At 41.3% G+C, this 19,293-nt stretch overlaps 1 protein-coding gene across 2 annotated transcripts in view; it reads right to left on the bottom strand.

The window, feature by feature from the left end:
• The window catches only part of PHEX (phosphate regulating endopeptidase homolog X-linked), a 225,339-nt gene that overhangs the window by 190,351 nt on the left and 15,695 nt on the right, over positions 1-19,293 (bottom strand). The window contains exon 1 of one of the 2 annotated variants that reach the window (XM_029930946.1): positions 5,485-5,552. The exons of the other annotated variant lie outside the window; for it this stretch is intronic. The gene's annotated coding sequence lies outside the window, so the exon portion shown is untranslated. Of the gene's footprint in view, positions 1-5,484; positions 5,553-19,293 lie in introns of those variants that run through there. 2 annotated transcript variants of the gene reach the window in all.

Here is a 19,293-nt window from a genome sequence, read left to right as displayed (position 1 = left end):
TGAGTTCCTTGTACATTTTCGATATTAGCCCTTTATCTGATATGTCATTTGCAACTATCTTTTCCCATTCTGTCGGCTGCCTATTAGTTTTCTTGATTGTTTCCTTTGCCTTGCAGAAGCTTTTTATCTTGATGGAAGTCCCAAGGGTTCAGTTTTGCTTTCATTTCCCTTGCCTTTGAGGATGTGTCGAGTAGGAGATTGCTGCGTATACCACATCGTCTTGATCCACTCATCAGGTGATGGACATTTAGGCCCTTTCCATGATTTGGCTATTGTAGAAAGTGCCGCTATGAACATTGGGGTAGATGTGCTCCTATGCATCAGCACTTCTGTATCCCCTGGGTAAATCCGTAGCAGTGCTATTGCTGGGTAATAGGGGAGTTCTATCGATAGTTTTTTGAGGAGCCTCCACACTGTTTTCCAGAGCAGCTGCACCAGTTTACATTGCCACCAACAGCGTAGGAGGGTGCCCGTCTCTCCACACCCTCGCCAGCATCTATAGTCTTTTTATTTGTTCATTTTAGCGCCAGTCACTACTTCTGATGAAGACAACAAATATCCTCTTTAGGGAAGTGCTTACTCAAGTCTTTGTCCCCTACTTTTATTGGGTAATCTATCTTTCTGTTACTAATTTGTAGAATTTCTTCATATATTCTACACCAAGTCCTTTGTTGAATATCTGTATTGCAAAATCTCCCCATCAGCTTTGGGTTTATTTTTTATTGTTTTTTTTTTTTTTAGAGAGAGAATATGAGTAGGGGAGAGGGGCAGAGGGAAAGAGGCAGAATTCCAAGCAGACTCCACCCTCAGTGCAGAACCCAACATAGGGCTCGATCCCATGACTCTGGGATCATGACTGGAGCTGAAATCAAGAGTCAGACACTCAACCAACTGAACCACCCAAGTGCTCCAATCGGCTTCATTTTCTTAATGCCATCATGTAATGAATGAAAAATCTTTTAATGCATTCCAAGTTCCCTATTTTTTCTGTGTATGGTTAGCATAATTTGTGTCTCACCTAAGAAACCTTCGCCTATCCCAAAGTCATGAAGATATTCTATTTTTTTGGAAGAATCCTTATTGTTTCATATTTAGATCTATGATCCATGTAGCAGCAGTTCCTGCCCTTGACGTGAACAGCCATGCCTTTGTAATACAAGCCTGGCTCCATAGGGGACAACACAAGGGAGAATTTTAATGAGGAAGCTATTTTTGGTCATTGGGCCCCAAGTATTGTCACATACAAAGTAATTTCGGTGCATAAAATTAGCATTAACAATTGTTATTCTCCATTACATTGAGTAGTCTCTGTGGGGCAGGGGCTGGGCCACATTATTCCTGGAGCACCCAGGGCCTACTGCTTGGCGTGATTGGTGCTCAGTCCACATTTGCAGAGTTGAATTACTGAAAAGGTTAAGTCTGAGAGTCGTCCATCCAACAGAAAAGGAACTGTAGAAGTTGGACTTCATTTGTTATTGATGGGTATAATCAGCAATGTCCTGATTACATGAACATCCATAATCTCCTTTTCTCACATCCCAGGGTCTGTATCATTCAATACAATCCAAGACTTCATTCATCGGTTTTCATGAACACGTTTTTAAGATGTCTAAGTCTCATCATACCAATGGTCTCAGCTTACTCATGTACTTCCACTTCCCTGGTCTTTCATCTGGGAGCAAATACTTGGCTGGCAATCAACTTCCTTTAAGGTGACAAGCTGACAAAGGATGACCAGTCCTACTCACTCAACTCACTTCTCCTGCTTAGACAAGGTCTTTATTGAGAGCTCTGGAATGGTAAAAGAGAATTCTCCAGGAAGGACAAAAGTCCTGAAAACCTAGTAAGTCAAGAGCTCAAAAGAGCCACATGCTGCCCAGGCCAGCCATTTGAAGTTTCTGCAACATTTAGGACCATTCATCTAATACTGTTTCCAAAAAGTTTACATGCAGAAAGTTTTAGGCCTATGAGCAAATACCTACCAAGATATTCAGTGCTGAGCTGATGCCGTTTGAATGAGATGGCTCAAGAGCACTGGAACCCTGTCAAAACATGCTCCTTTGTGTTCTCCCAATCCTGCATCCTTCTATGTGCTTGTTCTAAAGGGGATCCGCTGGCTACTTGCTAAGAGACCAAAGCTGTCGGCCTGATTGGCTTAAAGCAAACAGTAACTGCACCCTCAAACCTGCATGTTACATGCCTTCTAGGTGAATTCTCAATCTCATGATGGATGATGGCAACATTTCTCCCTTAGAAATCAGAGGGAGTGTCCTCTTTATTCTAGTTAAAGGGGAAAAAGGAAAAACCAAAACTTTGCAAGGCCAAATCCACATTTAAGGAAAGGTATGCCCGCCCTTCCACACCTAGGTAACAAACAGAATGTTCTCTAGAAATATATATATACATATACATACATACACACACACACACACACACACACACACACACACACACACACACACATATATATGTTTTTTAAACCTATCACATCTTGGCCTGGTTTCTCATTTCATGGTACTTAAAAATCACCTTCGGACTGTCCATGGTTGAATGTCGCCTCTAATCTTACTATTTTTAGTCCTTGTTGATTTTCCAGGCTACAGACTTCAATTTGGTTTCCAAGCTCCTCGGTTTATTTACCGTACTGAGAAATTTCATTTTTCTAACCCACCCTGTGTGGGTATTCAACTCTTATGCAGGTGGACCTAGAGATTCTAAATCAGCTTGCAAAGCCCGTTGTTATTCTCATTAAAAAATAAAATTCAAGTTAACGAAGTCATGGTGTGTGGATCCCATAATCCTCATGTTTGCACAAGAACAGTGCGATGCTCAACTTGGCAGTTCCTCCACTCACAGCCAGTCAGGCATGGGATTACCTGAGTCTTTCTGACACACTGAAAAGACAGTAAGAACCGATATTTCTCATTCTTTAGGGAAAGTCCCATCTAAATATAGGGAGAGAAACTGTCAGAATCATTTTCTCTGTTCATTTTTTATGACCATCTTATAAATGATCATGGCTGGCTGGCATCAGTTTAAGAAAGGGCAGGGATTATTTTAGGGGCATTAAACCCTCTAACTCATCAATCTAAATCAACAACATAAAAATACCCCCCATTTAATACAAAAGACCTCTTTGCCCATAATGAAATCAATTCAGACATTACAAAAGTCTAATAGAAGGTTAACTCTTTTATTATGTTCACTTAAAAGTGAATTTATGAGGATTACATGTATCAGGGTTACACTTCAAAATAATTTAAATTTTAACATTACTCTTTGACAGCACAGAATTAAAATGCATCTGCCAATATGATATTTTAACTCATAAAAATAGCTTTCTTATTTAGATCATTTGTACCTTAGCAAATAATTCAATCTAAAGCCTCTGTGGATTTAAAATCATGAAAATCCACCATCAATTTTTTTCCTATAGACAAAACCCAAATTACGTATTTTGTCCTACCTATTTCTACCATCTTAATGTCACAAGGGAAAGGTCATGTATCGTTTTACACCCCCTGCATGCATCCTTCCAGAGCAGTCCTAGGACCATCCAAGGACCCAGTGGTGACAGCATTCATTTATTAAGCACCTGCTCTGTGCTAGGTGTATTGTACATGACCTCAATTAATCTCCCACCAATCCTCAGAAGCATGTATCATTGATCCCATTCTGCTCATAAAAAGACCCTAAGAACCTGTCCAAGGAAACTCAGGCAGTAAAGGTTAGAGCTCTGATTTGGGCTTAGGTCTCTAATTCCTGCTCACTCAACCATCAGGTACCCAGTAAAACCCCACAAGTTGCTTTTGTGTGTGAGAACAAGGCCCCCAGAGGCACCAATGCCCTTGTGGACCTGGACAGACCTCTTGACCTCAACTGGAAGAAAGGCCTTCCCTGCTTATATTGAGACATGTTTTTGCAGCAGTGGACTGACTCTGAGCTAAGTCATCTACCCGCTTCACCCTATGACCATATCTGTGACCAAGGAGACACACTCCTGAGGCACCTACCCAGGGGTGGGAGGCGTGGTGAGGTTAGGCAGGACAAAATTAGCTAGTCCCTATGGTGTGACCTTCACGTTATGCCCTAGGCTAAGCCAGGAGTGTCCAAACTTGAACCAGAATCACTGGAAGGGCTTATTAAAACACTGAGTGCTAGGTCCTCCCCCAGACTATCAAATTTAGTAGTCTGGGGTATGGCCCAAAAATCTGCATTTCTAACAAATTCCCAGGTTATACCCATGTTACAGGTTGAGGGAACATGCTTTGAGAACCAAAGCATGCCCTCCTTTACTTACCCCAACTTTACTGAGGTATAGCTGACAGTTTTCACCAGTCCTTGTTGGCTCTGATACTAGAAAACATCAGCAGCCCAAGGCCCTCCTCTCCCATTCCCCATCCCTCCCATGCTCACTGATTCCCTCACTCCACAGCTCTGTCTTAATTAAGTGTCAACATTCTTCTAGGACAGCACTACTCTGCTCTGTTCCAGAGATGCTTTCCTGGTACTGGCCCGTTTAGGTTCAAGTCAGTTTCTCAGCTCTGCAAAGTTCAGCTTTAAAAGTTCCTTCCTCAAAGGTGAAATGTGACAGGGGTTTGAGGTGAGGGTTGAGTCACTAGTTCAAGAGAGGAAAAAAAAAGAAAAACTACACGATGCCAGAAAAACTTCCAGAGTGAAAAAAATACAGGACATCTATTTTCAACTCTCGATTATACCACACCCTCCGGCAAGGAAGAGTGGGATAAATACCGCATCCCTTAAATCCTAAAAAATCTGAGCTCCAGACTTCACAACTCCTCCCTCATCTGTGAAAGTGGCAGCAAAACACTGTAAACATAGGTTTCAAAAGCCACTTCCCAACCAAGCCCCGTCTTCACTCCCACCTTCCATGAGGAGGTGAGAGTAGCAAAGGCTCTATTCGTGGCCATCCAAACTACAGCATGTGGTCCAGAAAAGCTGTCCTCCTCAGATGGGGTTTCTAACAGTGAGGGCTTAGGAACCGGGCTCTCCCCCCTGCTCAGTCCCAAAGAGGGGAAACAATAGTACCTCTGGCACCAGACACAGGGCAGAAGGGCTGGTAGGAAGACAGACAACTTCCATGCCCACCGGCTACTGCTGAGGCTTCCACAGCAGATACTGCCGGGGTACCTGAGGTGCTTGGCAAAGTACATTTCCAAGTTCAAAGAAACCAGGGGCTACAGAGAAGAGACAAGGACCCTTCATGCTGACCTGAGGAGAACACAGAGAAAATAATACCCAATAAATGCTTGGAGTCTTCTGTAACAAGGAAGACATCTCTACCTTCATCTGGATCCCAAGCTAGAAAACAGGACAGCACGATGGGGCCTTCTGAACTGGCCTCCATACACCACTCCGTCCTCCAAGTCATTCTCCACATGCAGCCAGTACGCTCTGGCAAAACCCACCACGCCCCTCAATGTGACATTTACGCAGGGGAAAATCTTCACACAGCCTACATACTCCGGTCCCTCCTTTCTCTTCAGTCCTGTCTTTTGTCCATTCTTCCCTTCCAACTCTGAGCTCCAAACACACTGGGCTTCTTGGGTTTCCTCAAAGGCACCAGCTGGACAAAGCCTCTGCTCATGCAGCTCTTTCTGCCTGGGTTAAAATTAGATACACTTGAAATGTTAGACCCATAATCTGTGGGGGACAAATTATATGGCTGGATTGGTTTGGGCAAGTCACATAATTTCCCTGACCTTCGCTTCCTCGGATGTAGGGCAAAGACAGAAATAAACAATGATAGCGAACAGCACCAAATTAGAGTGAGGAACCAGAGAGAAAACAAATGATAGGCTAAGGGAATAAAATTAGTAACAAGAAATGCTTGTGCCCTGGGGAAGTGAACTGACGAATTCAGAATAGACAGCAGGTAGCAGAGGGGTTCCATTTGGAACTTCATCTAAATGACCACCGTAGGAAGCAAACTTGTAAGTACACTGGCACATATTCATGTGAGTTTCTCTCAGAAATATCAGTTCCCACACCCATCTAAACTACTAATGAAAATCAAACCCCTTTCTCATTTTCTAAATTAAAAGGTCTATACATGTTTTAAAAATAGCTCTCACTGTATAAATGTGAACAGCAGTGAGCCTTTCCTTTTTTTTTAAATTTTTTTTAATGTTTTATTTATTTTTGATACAGAGAGAGACAGAGCATGAGAGGGGGAGGGGCAGAGAGAGAAGGAGACACAGAACCGGAAGCAGGCTCCAGGCTGTGAGCTAGCTGTCAGCACAGAGCCCGACGCGGGGCTCGAACGCACGAACGTGAGATCTGACCTGAGCCGAAGCCGGAGGCTTAACCGACTGAGCCACCCAGGTACCCGCCAGTGAGCCTTTCCAAACAACCATTTCTTATTTGTGACAAGCGACTCTCCAACCAGCATATAATTCATTTTCCGGTTATAGGTAGTGTCTTTTTACATACAATGCTCTCTTGACACTTTCAAGCAAATAGTCCATCATTACTAATTCATTAAGCATTCACAGAGATGCTATTAATCACAATGAACTAATGCAGTATTAATGGTTATGTTATTAATCTGCAATTACATGCAAATTTCCTAATAAATTCAACTTACCCAAGTTTTTTAAGGATGAAGGCAAGGAAAAACAAAATGAACAAATCTTTCAGAAAACAAACTAAGGGGAAGAAATATCTCTCCCTGAATCAAAAAACAGTACATACAAACACATTGTAGGTACAACAAATCTTCATATTTCCCCAACATAACGACATTTGTACTATATAGGTTTTCATCAAAATGACAGTATGAATGGAGGAACAGCAAAACCACCCATGCACTCCGGAGACGTACTGAATTTTTTAGGTCACAGTCTGTGTCCTTAGATGCAACAAAGCCCGGCTTCTCAACACGCGGTCCCTAGACCAGCAGTGTGGGCATCACCTGAGAACTTAGAAAATGCAAACTTTTGGTCCCCTTCTCAGACCTATGGAATCAGAATCTTCACTTTTAACAAGATTCCCAGGTGATTTATGTACACATCAAAAGCTGGGAAGGGGGCGCCTGGGCGGCTCAGTCAGTTTAGCGTCTGGCTTCGGCTCAGATCATGATCTCACGGTTCGTGGGTTCGAGCCCTGCGTCGGGCTCTGTGCTGACAGCTAGCTCAAAGCCTAGAGCCTGTCTTCAGTTCCTGTGTCTCCTTCTCTCTGACCCTCCCCTGCTCGTGCTGTCTCTCTGTCTCTCAAAAAATTAAAACATATATTTTTAATTAAAAAAATTAAAAAGCTGGGAAGAACAGTGTTAAAGTCCAGCTCTGTAGCTGCACATGAGAGGGGAAGAAAGAAGTGGGGGGTTTGCTTACAAACCGCTGTACATGAAAACTGAAAGATGCAGAGGAGGGAACAGCATGTCAATGTCACTGAGTATTGTTGATTGTTTTTAAATCTTTTTTAGTGTTTATTTCTGAGAGAGAGAGAATGGACAAGAGAGCAAGAAAGAGAGAGAAAGAGAGCGAGCACAAGCAGTGAAGGGGCAGAGAGCAAGGGAGACACAATCCGAAACATGTTCCAGGCTCTGAGCTGTCAGCACAGAGCCCGATGTGGGGGCTCGAATCCATGAACCACGAGATCATGACCTGAGCCCAAGTCAGATGGCTGACTGAGCCCCCCAGGTGCCCCAGGTACTGTTTAAAGTGCATAAACAAGGTGGACCTGACAAGTGGTCCGGGAGCCTGGATTATCAGAAATATGATTTATATGCCGTATGTCATCTGTTCTCAGAAGCACGTTTTCTTCACATCTTAACATCTCTGAAATGGGAATCCATCTTACAACTGTCGGCTAAGCACAGCCCTGGATGCAGCTGCCATTGCCTGCCCATGGGGGAACTTGACCTAGGAGCTCTGGGGGTAGGTACTTCAAGTGAGTTGGGTTGCATGGCCAGTAAACTGTGACTTAAAATGTCTTCAGAAAAATTTCAATATGATTTGGGTATGAAATGAAAACTTACTGCATATCCAAATAGGCAATCGTGGAGGAAAATACCTGAGACAACTGTGGAGTACTTTTTTAAGAAATGCTAAATCACTGCTGCTATTAATGGAAAGAAGACAGTGTTTTGTGAGAAAACAAAGCACTGATGACTTGAAATCAAATGAACTGTGAAGAAGTTTTAGGACTACTCTAAACAATCTCTTCTGCCTGCATTTTCCTTTTTAATTAATGCAAAATAGTAATATGATAAAAATCAATGTCTAAAAGAAATCTTTCAATAAAGTAAAACTTTCAGGTGAAAAGAAGGTATTGTGTAATGGCTTGGTCTTTGTTGGCATACATGAAGTAATGGTGCATCTTAGAGTTGATAGTATTTTTATTCACTAAAATATGGTATTAATTTAGTTAAGACTATGTAAGACTCAGCATTATTTGTGTTCTCTTTCTTAAGTCAAATAAGTGTAACAAAACTGCATGTAACTATAGTGTTACCACTGCAGAATACCCAGCATTTTTCTTTTTTCTTTTTAAATGTTTATCTTTTGAGAGAGTGTGAGAGTAGGGAGGGGCAGAAAGAGAGGGGAGAGAGAACCCCAAGTAGGCTCTGCACTGTCAGCACAGAGCCTCATGTGGGGCTCAAACTCACGAACAATGAGATCATGACCTGAGCCAAAATCAAGAGTCAGATGCCACCCAGGTGCCCTTGACCCAGTATTTTTCATTGTGAAAAATAATAAAAACGTCCAGAAATTTAAGACTGTTCGGATTCAGATAAAAGAGGGCCATATAAAAAATTTTTCCAAAGGACTCCAAAAGCATGTGAAGGACAAGTGAAGCCCTGGGCGAGTCGAGGCATTTTAATTCCTGAATATTGGGTGTCACACACACGTCTCAGGTTTGGCTGATTGCGCAGGCGGGCACGAGGCCTCTGGCAAGAGCTCGTCCATACATGTCCTGCCACACCGCGGGCCGTGCAGCCTTCAGACCTCAACGGGAGCCACAATTGCCTGCTTTCCTCACCCAGCACTTCCCACATGTTCCCCACCAGACATGTTTCCTTCTGGCAATGAACCTGCAGCCTGCAAACCCTAACTCCTTCTTCTCCACAGTTCAGAAGTTCCAGACCGACACCAACATGTCTGACTTTAATTAAAATAATAGAACTTTGTGTCTTAATTTATTTGCACTGGTGTGTATCCAGAACAGTGAGTAGATCAAGGGGAAAAAGAAATTCCTTTTCCTTTCTTACGCTATTCTGGGACTTGTACAAAAGGCTGGGAAATATAAATTGAGAGAAATTAATAAATTATGGAATTTCCAGGAATTCTCTAATGTCAACTAGCAGAGCATACTGCCAGAGCAGTAGTTTTGAATGGGCCTCAGTTCAGAAAACTCACAGAACTTTCTCCAGTAGACAGTGCCTACAGTTCTTGACTCAGTTGGTTTGGTTATCCCCCTTGAGAAGGTTCTCAAACTTGGTTCCATAATAAAAATCACCTGGGTGGGGAAAGTCGTTTAAAATTCAGAAATCCAGGAGCACCTGGGTGGCTCAGCCAGTTAAGTGGCTGACTCTTGATTTCAGGTCAGGTCATGATCTCACAGTTCATGAGTTCGAGTCACACGATGGGCTCTGACTGGACAGCACTGACTCTACTTTGGAGTCTCTCTCTCCCAAAATAAATAAACAAACTTTAAAAATCCAGAAGGCCAGGCTGTACTCCAGACCAATTATATCAAAACCTCTAAGTATGGGACCCAGGCATCTATGTCTCTAGGCTCCTTTGAGCCTGATTTTGGTGTGCAGCCATCAATGAGAAGCACTATTCTAGAATGGCCCTTTCCAGTACAGAAGCTGGTATTGAGCACTTAAAATGTGGCTGGTCGATGTGGAGATGTGTGTCAAGTGTAGGAAGCATACGAATTCCAAAAACTTCAGAGTAAAGAATGTCACATGTCTTGTGAATAAGTTTTTATACTGATTACATGAAATGACATTTCTTTGGCTATACGGGTTTAGATAGAATCATGTAATTTTGCCTGTTTCCTTTTTCCTTTTTAAGGCAGCTGTTTAAAAATGTAAAATTGGTTAAGTGCCCAACTCTATGCGGGCTCAGGTCATGATCTCACTGTTGGATCAATCCCCAAGTTTCAGGCTCTTCTGACAGTGCAGAGCCTGCTTGGATTCTCTCTCTCCCTCTCTGTTTCTGTCCTTCCCCTGCTTGTTCTCTCTCTTTCAAAAAATAAATAACATTTTAAAAATGTAAAATTACATGTGACTTGGATTCGTGACTCATATTACACTTCTTTTGGACAATATTGACTGTACAGGTCACTAGTTATGTGAATATCAGTGAATTACTTCACCTCTCCAAGCCTCAGCTTTCAAAACTGTAAAACAGGACACCACCACCTTCTTAGTTTTCAAGGTGTTTACCAAACCATCTGAATTCTAATCCCAGTTCCACTGCTTATCAGCCATGTGACCTTGGGCTGGTTAATGGTACTGCTCGGTGCCTCTCTTTCCTCTTTTTCGAAATGCAGATGAATCTCCCATCTTACAGACCTGGTGGCAGTTCAGTTGAGAGAGTTCAACTAAAGGTATTATTAAACCAAGTCATCTCTATAAAGTGCCTGGCCTGCTAGGCCGTTCTCGGTGTGATGTATTCCTAGGAATCTTTTTTTGAATCATTAAAGGCACACTTCATAGCCATGCACAGAAATCTTGCCTATTAGTAGTACATTGGGAGAGAAATGGGGGTTTTGCCACATCTTAAAGATGTTCAACCCATCTGCACCGTCAAGTTGCAGTTGAAATATTCTCAGAATTGAAGGCGAGAGCACAGCTGAAGCCACCTCATCAGGGAGACTGGAAATCCAAGAGTGAAATTTTCCACTCAGTTTGGCCAGGTACTTTTGTATTCAAGCAACTTTTTTAATTTTTCTTGTGCCTAGGTTTTGCCAGTGACCAATTAAGAGTATAGTAAAGATAAGTGACTGACCCATTTCTTTAAGATACAGGTTTCAAGGCCCAGGATATCTGAGTCATCTGCTTCTGCTATGAAATCTGGATGACCCTTGGAAGTTCCTACAAAATCCCATATTCTCAGCTCCATTACCATTCCAGCTTGTGGCAACCAACAGCAAGAGCACGTGGGGCCTTGGAAGAGCTTCAGGAAACATTACCACCACAGCTCATGTGGGTCTATCTTGGAATTGTTACCACTAAAACAGCTAGGATTTTTCTTCCTTTTCCAAACAGTCATCTTTCAGGAAGTGGCTTTTCAAAAATATACAACCTTTCTGAACAACTGCCAAAAAAATACACTTACACACACACCAACCATGCAAAACAGGACCTGGGCGTGGGCAAGCTGAGAAGTGTCACTGTAGGTGTACAGAGGCCTTTCTCAGGATGCACATATCCTGTGTCATCAGGCCAAAGAACTTATATTTAGTCAAAGGAATCTAAATTTAGTCAAAAATCTTCTCAAGCAAAATGTTTCTTTCTACCAACAACATTCAAGCTAACTAACAGGAAACTTCATAACGTGCAAATTAATATTTACACAACACAAATGCCCCTCAATTGCTTCCCTACCCCTCTGTCCAGTAGATATCTGCAGGCACAGCATTTCCAAGCGGTAGCTCCCCTGCCCACAGACCTTAGCATTTCCTTCTGCAAATCAAAAAAAATCTCACAAATGAATTTCGACATCTTTATCGGCCCATCTCAGTCCTGTCACATCTCCCCGAGACATATTCGTGCCTTCCTCCCAACAAAGCCCAGTTACATGGATCCTGTCTCTTCCTTGGAACTTAATTCACAGCACCTCTACATCTACCTTTCCCAGTTCAACCAAAAGTAAGCGCCTTAAGATCAGCTACAAGATCAACAAGCAAGATCTTTCATACAATACGTATTGTGTACTTGTGAGTGAAGACTCTACTTTGTGTATTACTATCTTCAATCATTTGCATTGCTTTTAAGTATTTTTAACTACACCACACCAAAAGTTGTACCATATCTGGCTAGGCACTGACCTTTAACTCTCCACTTTTACAATAGGCATGTAACAGCTCTTAGTAATTTCAACTATAAAATATCTGTTCCATAAACAAATTGCATAAAGCCTGAATTTTAATCAGTTCAAGATATGGCACCAACACAAATTTCTGGTTTCATCTAATATCCTTATAAACATATATGAACTGTTGGTAATGTGCTCATTATCTGGGGATTCAAGATACCAGACTGTTCAGAGATTAGGTTATGAGTGGACCCATGGGGTCACGTAATAGCCAACTCTGCTTTAAACACCTAGAACTAGGAGGCATCAAAAAGCTGGAGTTCAGTGGAACTCTACCTTCTCAAGGCCTGCCCCAGAAACCTGTACCTGTACCCAGACAGGAGTTTTTAATCATTTTTGTGCCACACATCTCCTGAGAAGGCTCTTAAAACGTAAGGACCATTTGCAAAATCATGTTTCTGAGCACATAAGAAACAGGTTTACAAAAGAAACCGGTTATTCAGAAATGCAGTTAACAAAACAGTTGATTTACTGATTCATATCATAATATATGTGCTACTACATTAACTCATTTAATAATAAGATCTAGCACTGGGTCTAAGAACCACTATGATTGTGAAGTGGTGATATATGTAGATCATATTTCAAGATACTTGCAACATCTATATTAAGACAGAAAAATCAAGATTTCCATTGGGAACAGTATCACAGCCAATAATATAGTTCACAATTAAAGAAAATGGTAAAGTTCCATCAGAGGTTAGTGAAAATAAAGTTGTATTTTTTCTGCGTCAAGTCCCTGGAATTCTACTGACAGCCTTCTGTCGTTAAGAATCCCCTAGGGAGGGGGCGCCTAGGTGGCTCAAGTCATGATCTCAGAGTTCTGGGGTTCAAGCTCCGCATGAGGCTCTGTGCTGACAGCTCAGAGCTTGGAGCCTGCTTCACATTCTGTGTCTCCTTCTCTCTCTCTGCCCCTCCCCCACCTCTCTCTATATCTCAAAAAATATAGATAACAACCATAAAACAACCATAAAAAAAAGAATCCCCTAGGGAGGAGGGAAAGAAAAGAGAAAAGAAAGGCAAACTGGTGTAAAGGACAACAACAAGTGACATCTGAAAAGGATCAGGATCTAGAACTGCCTAATATGACTCTTCTCCTCATTTTCACCCCTTTCCTCTTTCTTTTCCTGCAGGTGGGATTTACAACTCCCATTCCCACAATCAATGTGTTGTCCAACCAAACAGATTATCGAGGCCTTCTAGGTTTGAGAGCATGACCAAGGTCTGGCGATAAAAGCTGGGAAACACAAAAATGTCCTAACCTACCGTTTCCACCTCCAGGCTTGCTTCTTTTAAGATCAACTGCTTTATTTACGGGCATGCTGAGACTTCCAGAAAAAATTACATCACGCCATTTTAATGATGCTGGTAAAGTTTTCTTATTAAATTTGTAATTTTTATTTGGCTAGGAATCTAACATTTCTCAAGCATCTACTAAGTGCCAAGTGCTTGCAAACTGGTAATTTAATCGTCATGAAATTAATAATAATAGCAGATGTTATTTATTGAACTCTGTGTGGAAGACTTTTGATGCACCTCATTGAATTAATCCAACAGGATCACCAGATAAGAAACTAAGCCTCAGAGGAATGTGGGTTGCCAGCGGTCAGGGAGCCAGGAAGTGGCAGAATCCCAACTGCTTTCCAGAGCCCAACCGTAAATGACATCCTGGGAATTTTCCTTTTCTTTACTGTAATTTACACACGATCACACTACCAGGGAGTCTGGGAGCCCCAGGAAGAGTTCTAGCCTCTCTCACGGTCCATTCTCCTGTCCTGCCTTCCTGAGGCCTCAAACACAAATGAAAAGCAACTGACAATTACTCTGTTCTGGAACAGCATGCCAGCATGCCGGGCTCAGGCACAGATGGACGGAAAGAAACAAAAGCAAGCCACCCATCTCCACAGAGTCAGCCAGCCACTCACAGAGGGCAGAGTCTTTCTCTCCACTCTTTAACAAGTATTAGTAAAGACCAACTATGTGCCAGGTACTGTGCTGGGTCACAGTGATACCCAAAATGGCACCCTAGCAAACAAGTACACAAACAAGGTAATTCAAATGGTTTTAAGTGCCACAAAGAACACTAAGAGGGTAACAAGATAGAAAGGGACTAGAGATGGGAGTAGAGAACTATTTTTAGTAAAGGTGTTCTCTGACCTTTCTCTATTGCTGAACTCCATCACTGACATACACTTGAATTAATTCCAGAGAGCTCACCTTTCCAATAGCCTACTCAGGGCTCTAGAGCAGCACGGACAAAAACATCTGAGCCAGGTGCCTGGGTGGCTCAGTCAGTTGAGTGTCTGACTCCTGATTTTGGCTCAGGTCATGATCCTGGGGTTGTGGGATCAAGCCCGGTGGCAGGCTCCCTGCTGAGTGTGGAGCCTGCTTGGGATTCTCTCTCTCCCTGTGTCCCTCTCCCTTGCTTGCACATACACTCGCGCTTGCTCGCTCGCTCTCTCTCTCAAATTAAAAAAAAAAAAAAGAAACATTATCTGAGCCATATATGTCACTATTAATTTCCTTGAACATTTAAAAATAAGAAAAATGAAACAGGTAAGGTCATTTAACAACATATTTTAACCAAATAGATCTTAAAATATTATCATCTCAATATGTAATTGAGGAAATAAATGATCAATTTCTTGGTGAGATATTTTACATGTTTTTTTAAATGAAGTCTTTGAAATTTGCTGTGTATTTTATATTTACAGCACATTTCAATTCCAGCTAGCCATACTTCAAATGCTCAAAAGCCACATGTGGCTAGTGACCACCATACTGAACAGTGCGGCTCTAGACTTTTGATGACAGTACCTATTGAAACATTTTGGGATGTGCAGATTTTTAACTTCCACAAGGGGAGTCTTGGGGGCCTTATTAATCCTTGCACTTCTGTATCCTCCTGTGCCTAACACATGGCTCTTGTTGGATATGAATGACGAAGTACAAACTCTTGCTGCTACTGGCAGGATCTTATAACCCGACTGAGAATCATGAGACGGGGTGCCTAGGTGGCTAAGTTGGTTGAACATCTGATTCTTGATTTTGGGTCAGGTCATGATCCCAGGGTTATGGGATCAAGAACTGCATTGGATTTCATGCTGAGTGTGGAGTCTGCTTAAGATTATCTCTCTCCCCCTCTGCTCCTCTACCCTGCTCACTCTAAAATAAAAAAAATTTTTTAAAAAAGAAAGAGGGGTGCCTGGGTGGCTCAGTTAGTTAAGTGTCTGACTTCACTCAGGACATGATCTCACAGCTTGTGGGTTTGAGCCCCATATCGGGCTCTGAGCTGACAGCTCAGAGCCTGGAGTCTGCTTCGGATTCTGTGTCTCCCTCTCCCTCTGTCCCTCCCTCGCTTGCTCACACTCGTCTCTGTCTCTCTCTCTTAAAAATAAATAAGCATTAAAAAAAAAGTTTAAAAAAAGAATCATCAGTGAATATCAAAGTAAAGAGAAATAAAGAAATATGACCCTTAATGACATGGTTTAGCTGCTGGATCAACTCTTACCTGAAATCCACATTATCACTAGACATTTTGGTTGTGTGAACCAGAAAACTGTCTCTTATTTTAAGTCAGGTGGAGTTGGGGCTTCTGTTACTTGTGACTGAAGGCAACTGGTGCCAAGAAAAAAGTAAATGCCCAGTCAATAGTCTGGAGTTCACAGGTTCATTAATACAGTTGAAATGCTGTGCACTGCAGTCTATTTGAAACGAATACATTTCCCTCAAATTAAAGAGCATAAAACTCAGGATGAATGTAATGAACAGATCTGGTTCTTTTCACATGTACCCACCTCATTTGTAATATTAACCACTATGACAGAACACCTACATGAAAGCCACAAGGGAAAAGATCAGATCTTAAAAGTGAGTGCTTAGAGCAGAAAAGATTCAAAAAGACAAGGACTTGCACTGGAGGTAGAAAGCCTATAATGCTGTCAGAATTACTGGAACATAAGCATTTACACTTGATGGCCATTCGCATGGCCTCTGCACTTCCTTCAGCTATTTAGGAAGACATATTCTAGAGCTACATATACATTTTTCAGAGTAGCTTCAGGAAGAAATGCATTTGTATATTTGAAGAAAGTCTTTACTAGCAGAAAATTGCTGAACTTTTTAAATTTGACAACTTCTTTCTCCTTCCTCACACTCCACACACCCCCACCCCTACCCGAGTTCAAATGGTGTAGTGAAATTAAGAAAAATGCAAAGAACAACAACAAAAAACCTTTTCAAGTAACATCATTTCATTTCACATTCTGAATGTCGTCGATACAGGCCCGAATCCCCACGCAGCACCCGTCTGTGTGCGCAGGACTTAGGATGACATAGGTATCATCTGGCACTTTGTTGATTCCTGTGTGGCCACAGGAACAAGAGCCAGCATGGTCCCAAAAACAGGAATCTTCTCTGAGTGGGCATTCCCCCCCCCCCCATCTACAGAGCGGACTCACTGAGATTTACAAGGGCTGAGTTTCACCAGGAATAAGCATCCCACCAAAACGGCTGGCTGCTCTGTAGCACTTCCCCATCATATTCCCCCTTTTTTCCCTAGTCTGACATCACTTGTTTCAAAGAACTTAATGTCAAAGCTCAGTTTGGTACATCGTACTATGTTCATGGTGTGAGGAAAATGGCACAATTCACTGTCTTCAATTGTCTGAACTTCCTAACTATCAAATGACTTTACAAGTGCTCAAGTTTTCAGCTTTCTATTATCTGTAGAAGATGATTTGTCCAGGATTGGTACAGCAAAAACAGTATTTCGGAGGGGGCTATTTAATCATGAGAACCATTTGAATCTCAGCCAGCAGATATTTACAAATAAATAACTCATCTATGAATCACAATCATCTCTCTCTGCTCATTAATGCATACACCCTACTTCACCTTATTGTTCTGCTGGTGCTGTCTTGTTGGAACACAATAAAATGCTGCATTTCTTTATAAACTATTGGCAAAGATTGCTATTCCATAATAGAGATGAGCTGGCCCTACCTTGAGTCATCTGTCTTCTGTTTGACACAAGTGTTCTATCTCACTTATTGCCTCATGTTTCATAAGTGCTCATTTGCAAAATTTTCATCTGCTCGTCCATAAGCAACACTTGCTGTGTCATCTTCATGGTCACATGAAGACAAATCTGGGAGGTTTTGTAGGAAGGAAATTTTGAGACATTCAAACACATGACTATATTCAGCCTTTTTTTAAAAAAAATCCTGCTTCTTGGAGAGAATAAGAAATAATTTTATCTTCCAAGTAGAAATCTGAGTCTTATATGCCATTTAAAGAAAAAAAAATCACAAAGCCAGGTTGCTGACTTCAATAGAGGACAATTTTTCATCAGGCAGGTCTGTCAAATCCATTTTATTTCACAAATTGGACAGCCGTAACTGTGTGTTCTCTATTAGCCATAAGAAAATGGTATTCTTTTGATTGGTGGTATTGGGTTTTATTTTTGGATGTTCTGTTTTTTTATTAAGAGGAAAAATATCTAGACAGTATTCAATATTTTTGAAAGCACATGCTATTTACCAATGATAAGACCAGAATAAAACGTAAAGCATTTGGTAGACATTACTTCATGACCCTTAGAATGAGCTGTGAGACAAAATGGAAGCACAGAGGAAAACTATTTACTGAGGGTCTGCTATATGCCAGGAACTGGACTGGGATAAAATGTAATTGGTACGGGTCACCTCCTCTAGGCCTCACAAACCCTATGAAATAGCTTCTCTCATCTCCATTTGAGAGGTAAGAAAACTCAGCTAGGTGAAATAAGTAGTTGGCCACAGGTGACACAGAGGAGAAATGAAAAGGAACTATGACTCAAATCCAGCCCTACAGCTTCAGTGCTCATGCTGAGTGGCTTACAGTGAGGACAAAAATCTGGAAATAATCGGGGCATCTGGGTGGCTCGGTCACTTAAGCGTCCTACTTGAGCTCAGGTCATGATCTCACGTTGGTAGATTCGAGCCCCACATCGGGCTCTGTGCTGACAGCTCGGAGCCTGGATCCTGTTTCCAATTCTGTATCTCCCTCTCTCTCTGTCCCTAGCTGCTCATGCTCTGTCTCTCTCTGTCTCAAAATAAATAAAACATTAAAAAATTTTTTTAATCTGGAAATAATCTAAATGGCAACATAGGAATTGACTGAATCAATGGCAGTATATCCATATAAAGCAGTTATGGCAAAGGATGGTAAAGATCTCTTTTTACGGACTGGAAAGATGTTAACATGTCAAATAAAAGGAAATTATAAAAACAGAATCTATGATCCCTTTTAACATATACATATAACTTTATATGCCTATCTGCATTTAAAAAGTTATCAGTGGTGGTGGGATTTTACACAGGTTCTTTTTGTGACTTATATTTATTTTTTGCTTTTACTATTGAAATATAATTGGTATACAATGTTACCTTAGTTTCAGGTGTATGACATAGTGATTCAACAATTCTATACATTCCTGGGGCGCCTGGGTGGCTCTGTCGGTTAAACAATTCTATACATTCCTGGATGCTTCATCATGGTAAGTGTAGTCACCACACAACGTTATTACAACATTATTGACTATATTCCCTATGCTGTACTTTTCACTGTAACTTATTTTACAACTAGAAGATTATACCTTTCATCTATTCTGCCTTTCCCCTTATCCCCCTCCCCTCTGGCAACCAACCGTTTATTCTCAGTATATAGGAGTCTGTTTGGGGGATTTATTCATTTGGTCTTTAGATTCTACATATAAATGAAATCCTCTGTTATTTGTTTCTTCTTGTTATTCACTTACAGTTGGTTTACAATGAGCTTGTGTTACCTGGACGGTTGGATGGATGGATAGACAGACTGTGAGATACATAGATACAAACAGTATATAGAGAGACCCAGATAGAATTTAAAGATAAGAGGTTTAAAAAAGTAAGACTTGTCAGCACATCTGACATCTGAAAAGCTCCATTTATACATTTTATTAATATCTAATCATCTCTAACATACTTGTAAAATCAGAAAAATATCTGTAAATCTATTTATCTATACTTTCATATAGTCTCCCTATTATGTATAAATGTTCAGTTAGACACAAAGAGATAATATACATATTGACAGAATGAAAGAATAATAATAAAGCAAATGCAGCAAAATGGTAACTCTCAGGGAATCTGCATAAAGGATATATGGAAGTTCTTGTGCCATTCTTTCAACTTTTGTCTAA

The sequence above is a fragment of the Suricata suricatta genome, chromosome X (assembly GCF_006229205.1).
Source record: "Suricata suricatta isolate VVHF042 chromosome X, meerkat_22Aug2017_6uvM2_HiC, whole genome shotgun sequence".
Lineage (NCBI taxonomy): Eukaryota > Metazoa > Chordata > Mammalia > Carnivora > Herpestidae > Suricata > Suricata suricatta.
The sequence above is the reverse complement of the archived record's forward strand: the minus strand, read 5'-3'. Positions and strand labels throughout refer to the sequence as shown.